Source organism: Schistocerca cancellata, chromosome 3 (genome assembly GCF_023864275.1).
Source record: "Schistocerca cancellata isolate TAMUIC-IGC-003103 chromosome 3, iqSchCanc2.1, whole genome shotgun sequence".
Lineage (NCBI taxonomy): Eukaryota > Metazoa > Arthropoda > Insecta > Orthoptera > Acrididae > Schistocerca > Schistocerca cancellata.
Window position 1 is genome coordinate 36,254,987 of NC_064628.1, and position 6,000 is coordinate 36,260,986.

The following is a 6,000-nucleotide window of genomic DNA, read 5'->3' on the forward strand; positions in this document are numbered from 1 at the left end:
CAGTGATGAAAATAACACAGTATTAGTTCAGATCATTGTGGAAATATTTGCTGGAAAGGAGAGTTGCATCCTGGTTTCTGTGTGTTTTAAATTTAGTGATTAGATAGATGAGGTTCTGCTAAGACAAATATATTAGTCACCTAGGATGAATTAAGCCTCTTCTTTATGGCACTGATTGAACACAAAGTAAATATTGTGGTATAGCTGCTTGATGAATGACACTTGGAAGGGAACTAGAAGAAACTATCATGGAACTCAGTCTACAGGTATTGAAAGAACCTTGCAGTCTACCAACCTATGAGGGAAGAATCAGAGCAACATCAAACATAGACATCACTCCAACAAATATGGTTGCAGCATGCCATGTAAATGCCGGAAAGTTGAAAGTGGAATGACAACAAGTGATCCAAATATCATGTACTGCTCCATCACTGGAAGGAAAATCCAAGACATCACAGAAAAAAATGTGGTTAAGGCCCAAATACAACATCAAGGAGGCTAACTGGGAGAAAATGAGAAGGGTGAGACCAGGAAGTCCATCATTGGGTGACAATACAGATGTTAAAAAGTGCAAGAACTGACAGAGGCTATAAATAGACGAATGGAGGCATCAATACCTATCAGACGAGGTACTTCTATAGGAGTACCTTGCATCTGGACCAAAGTGCTACAGAAGACGTGAAAGAAGAAGAGCCAGGAAGATATACTATAGTTGCATGACACAAGAAGAAAGAATTCAAAGACTGCTTTGATACATGCATGTTAAACGTTTTAAGCAAAAGCTATGAAGGAAGAGGGGAAAAAACAGAACAATGGAAATAATTCGTGGACACTTACTAAGAAACTGATCCCTGGGGAATGCTGTATGGAATAATCTAAGAGAAAATGCTATTACCAATAGTCTTGTCCTCTTTGATTCCATAAGGAAGTGTTGTGCACAATGACCATAGATTAATTAAGGAAGGATAGGAACACAGCAATCGGTTACAGTCCCACGGTATTTTTTTTTTTTTTTTTAATTATTCTTGCTTATCAAGAATTCAGCTATAAATAGCCATCTTCAACGCTAAAATACAAGTAAATTACAGAATCGGAATTGATTTACATAAAACTATAAGTAAAACACTGTGTTATCCAATAGCAATGATCCATTCTAGATAACTAACCATTAGTGTGAGTTACCATCCAACAAGTTCGCAGCAGTACATGTCATCCTATGACTTTCGTGGTGTATAGGCTGATGGTTTTATATTAATTATTTAGTGTATCACTTAACTACTATGATGTGAGTGACTCTGCTATATTTTAGATTTTGACAAAATTCAAATCTGTACGGAACTGTATTTTATCAAGACCATCTTCAAAGGAATTTTTAATTTTGTTTTTGTTTTTAATGTGATGTAGCAGTTCTGTTTTAGACTGTCGTATGAATCCATTAATGATCTTTTGCATAAGATTTGGTGGATTGCTTCACCATTAATACATGAATGACCACATTGCAAATCAGCATTTCTTGAAGCATGTTAAAAGCGATAGGCAAATATACATGTTGGTTTTATTAATTAAAACAAGGGTTTTAAATTACTATATTATAATGAAGCTAGGTTAGTTATTTTTGTAATATAGAGGATGTTACTTATAACACACAATGCAGACTGAGGTGGCTATACCTGTTGTTGCAAACAGTAACCACACTTTCCATTTTCCTGTATGCCAGTGAAGTCAAGTCATAGGTCAACCTTCTCTGGGATGTATGTATTATGCTCACACGATGGCTATTGTCGATCTTCAAGAAACATTCAGAACAAAGAATTAACTTGCACCATGAACACCGAATTAAGAATGGAGTGCCACAGTGATCACAAAGGTTCGCATCATCAAGATCGAAGGCGAACTCCTTGAGAATTACAAATCTTGCAGATGTTTAGCTAGAAATCCAGTCTTAAAGAATTCATATAGAATCGTATTGGTGTAACGGGCACACTTGCACACTTGCACATCCACCCTGTAGATTGCAGAATGAAAGCTTGTGTCCAAAACAGAACTTTGTCGAAGTTTCAAGAGGTCTGGATTCATCAGGGAGTTTAGCCATTTTCCACCCATGAAAGTGAGAATTATAAAAACATGGAGAACAAAATTGCTTGTATGTGAGGGATTGCAGCTTAAGAAGATTCTTCCTTTGTTGCAGACTAATCTGTTCCAAAGAATTACAAGCAGCATTGAATATATTATGAATCATATGCTTGTACATTCTGAAGAAATGAAGATCAAGAGATTGACAAATGGAGGTTGTGTTTGCAGGGACTATGTGAATTGTGATTTTGTCTTCTGATAGGTTACTTTGTACATACAGATCGTAAAGAACACTACCATCTTTATGGGTCCTCTATGAATCCAGTGATAGCAGATGTTTCTCTTCACTGACTTTTTCCACTACCATTTCTTGTATAAATGTCTTGAACAGTTCTTTGGTCATTTTGCCCTTTGGTCATTTTGCTGGAGAAGTGAGGGTGGTTGATTAAATTTTAGTGCTGGGAACATGTACTGATGTGTATGAGTGCTCAAAAAACGAGACTTTTGAAGGACAATAAACAGCTTTGGAGCAAGTTTACCCATCTGTGAAAGCAGTAGAATAACTGTGTACGTATTGCTTGTTACATGAACAGACTGTACAACCCCTATATCCTTAGAACCTCTAGTTGCAAGAGTGCAGCCAACACACATCTCCTTGTTGAATTCACTTTTGTTGGTGTTACAGATATTTGCATCTGTGTAGATTGTCATGAGTGCACGACAACATACACACCGTGCAGGTCATATAGTGCAAAATCTGCTTTTCATTGCAGACATCATATGATGTGCTAATATTTGGCTTCAGCTGCTTTTTGATGTTGAGCCAATATCTGAGCATTTTGATTTTCTCATTTTGTGAATAAAACACATACCTTTTCTCCTTCTATGGTATTTCATCATTTCTGTCACTTAAGGACTCCTCTGGTGAAGATATTGAAGATTTTGACTCTAGTCCATTCACTTGATCACAAACGAATGATTCCAGTCCACCTGGTGTGCACTCATTGATATCTAATGTTTCCTCTCCAGTGAAACTCAATGCATTCCATTGATCAATTATGTCCAGTAGGAATGCTACGCACTTTCTCCAATCTTCAGTTCTTTCCGTTGTTGTAAATACACACCAGTCACTATGCAACAGTTTGACAAGAATGTCAATAACGTTCCACAGATTCATGTAGCACAACAGCAGTACCTGCAGAGTGCAGACTGGAAAGCAACTGCAGACCCATTTGTCTGTGTGTGCACAAACATGAGATGCTGGTCACAACACACACTTCTAACATATGCGGTGCTGCCATCTGCAGTAAATTATTATTATTATTATTATTATTATTATTATTGTTATTATTATTATTGTCACTATTATGAAAAGGAAAGCAGCTACCCACCATATAGCAGAGATGCTGAGTTGCAGATAGGCACAACAAAAAGACTGTCACAAATAAAGTTTCAGCCCTACACACACACACACACACACATACACACACACACACACACACACACACACACACACACAAGTGTGGCTTCAGTTGCCTGAGACTGCAGTCATATGTGTGAATTGCATTTGTTTGTGTGTGTGTGTGTGTGTGTGTGTGTGTGTGTGTGTGTGTGTGTGTGTGTGTGTTTTGTCTGTTGTTGACAAAGGCCTTACTGGCCGAAAGCTTTATTTGTGACAGTCTGTCTCTCTCTCTTTTCGACTCAGCATCTCCACTATATGGTGAGTAGCAACTTTCCTTTTCATAATTGTTACATTCCACCCTGGATTTTCCATTGTTTTATTATTAATGTCATTATTTTATTATTATTGCTATTAATACTTCTGCATGTATGATGCAATTGTTTCTTTTTTCTATGGTCACATTGCCTATGTTTATTTTGTGTTTATTCTTTCAATCAGTTGTAAGGTATGGTATTATTTTTTGGGGAAATTGAAGCAATATATTGTGCATACTAAAGTTACAGAAAATAATAATAAGGAACATGTGTACTGCCCATCCAAGGACATCACGTCGCCCACTATTTGAAAAATAACAGTTATTAACAGTTCCCTCCTAATACATCTATGGCATTATCATCTTTCTACACAGCAGTTTAGAGTTATTCGAGAAAAACTGTTTCAATCACATATATAACACAAGAAACAAAGACAATTTTATGCTTCCCACTCATCGCTTAAACCTATATGCGCAGTCTCCTCAGTATATGGCAAAGAAAATTCATAACAAGCTACAAGGAAAGAAAGTTCTGAGTATGAGCCTAGAGACACTGAAAACAAATATATATGATATACTTGTCAAACGCTGCTACTACACTGTCGAGGAGTTCATGAAGGATGAACTGAACGTTTGAGTAGGATAAATTTACATATAGTCTTGTGTGTAAATGTAGCTGTGCTTCACAAAAGGGAGGAAAGAAAAATTAAAGTTTATATTAATGTTAAAATTCTTTGTACCAACTAGGCCTAAGTTGTGTTATCCATTTTTTGACGTGTGTCCTGTACACTAATCATATGATTAGAAATTGTATATTATGAGATGAATAAAACACTATTCACTCTATTCACTATTCATATGTGTTAGCTGCTTCATCATGAGTGGTGTGTGTTCTCTCACATATGTCCAACAGAACACCACACCTGTTTATACAAATGTACTCTATAGGTTTGCTACTGTCAACTAATGAAGCAAAGAAGACTGCCAAAAGAACATCTCTACAAACTCTGAAAAGTATTTTTACATGCCAGGAAAATGTTTTTCCATATAACAGTTTCACATGTAAACAGTTTAAAAAAAATAGTATACAGTTAAAAAAAAAGTCATTAATGGGGTTTTGAACCCAGGACCCTTGGTACAAGACCCTAATGCTCTACCAACTCACCCACGGAAGCCACACAAGTTAACCATTCACAGATTTGCTTGACCTATGCTCTGACGGTTCTGGTGTTACTTTTAATGAACGTTTACACCCGTTCTGCTGGGCAACTGCACATGCTATGAACCAAGTCAGAGTTTTAGTTGATACTCTATCAACATGGAATGTTTGGTATGGGTCTGAGATATGGAGGTTTGGGTGTGAGCCCAAAATGATTGAGTTCAAATGGTGCTTCACAACCCATACCATCTGGATTCCCCCCCCCCCTCCCCTCCCCCACCACCAGCTTTCCTGTATTAAGCAGATGAGAGCTATCCTTGGAACACCTCCCTTTCTCCCGTGATCCTCCTGGCCTCCATCTCCTCTAACCCACTGCACCCACAGCCTCTAACTAACAAATCATCTTCCTCTGGCCTGTCATTTTCCTACTAATCCACACCTTAACATCGTCATCATTGGGCACTGCATGAATTAACCGGCTTCGGTGCCTATGTGTGCAATCCTCTCCAGTACATGTGCTGCCTCCCTGTTCTATATTCCTACCCTGTCCCCAACTGCCTACCTCCAAGCCATCAGCTACTGCTCTCTAACACCTCCTCCTACTTTCGCCCTCTTTCTTTCTCTACCCACACCACTCAATACAACCCGCCACTCCAGTCAGCCTGCAGAACTGAGACCCCAGCATTGTGTTTTCAGCCAGCACTATGTAGCTGCACTGTGTGTGTGTGTGTGTGTGTGTGTGTGTGTGTGTGCTCATGCATGCAGGCATGTTTGCTTGCTTATGTGTTTGTTCTATATCTTGTTAAAGGGTTTGTCTGAAGGCCAGTAAGTTTTTATTGTTTTTTATGTGCCTGTCAATGACTCAATTCTTCTACTATTTGGTGAGTAGTCTCCTTTATTCCTAAATTATTTACCTTCTATCAGTATTGCCCTTACCATCTTTGCTTATTTTACAAACCATCTGAGTAGTTGTATTCTGTGGCTACTAATCCTTGTTATTTTTGGGGTAAATAGTTTAAATGCTAAACTAAGCACCAGTTCTTAAATACTGAG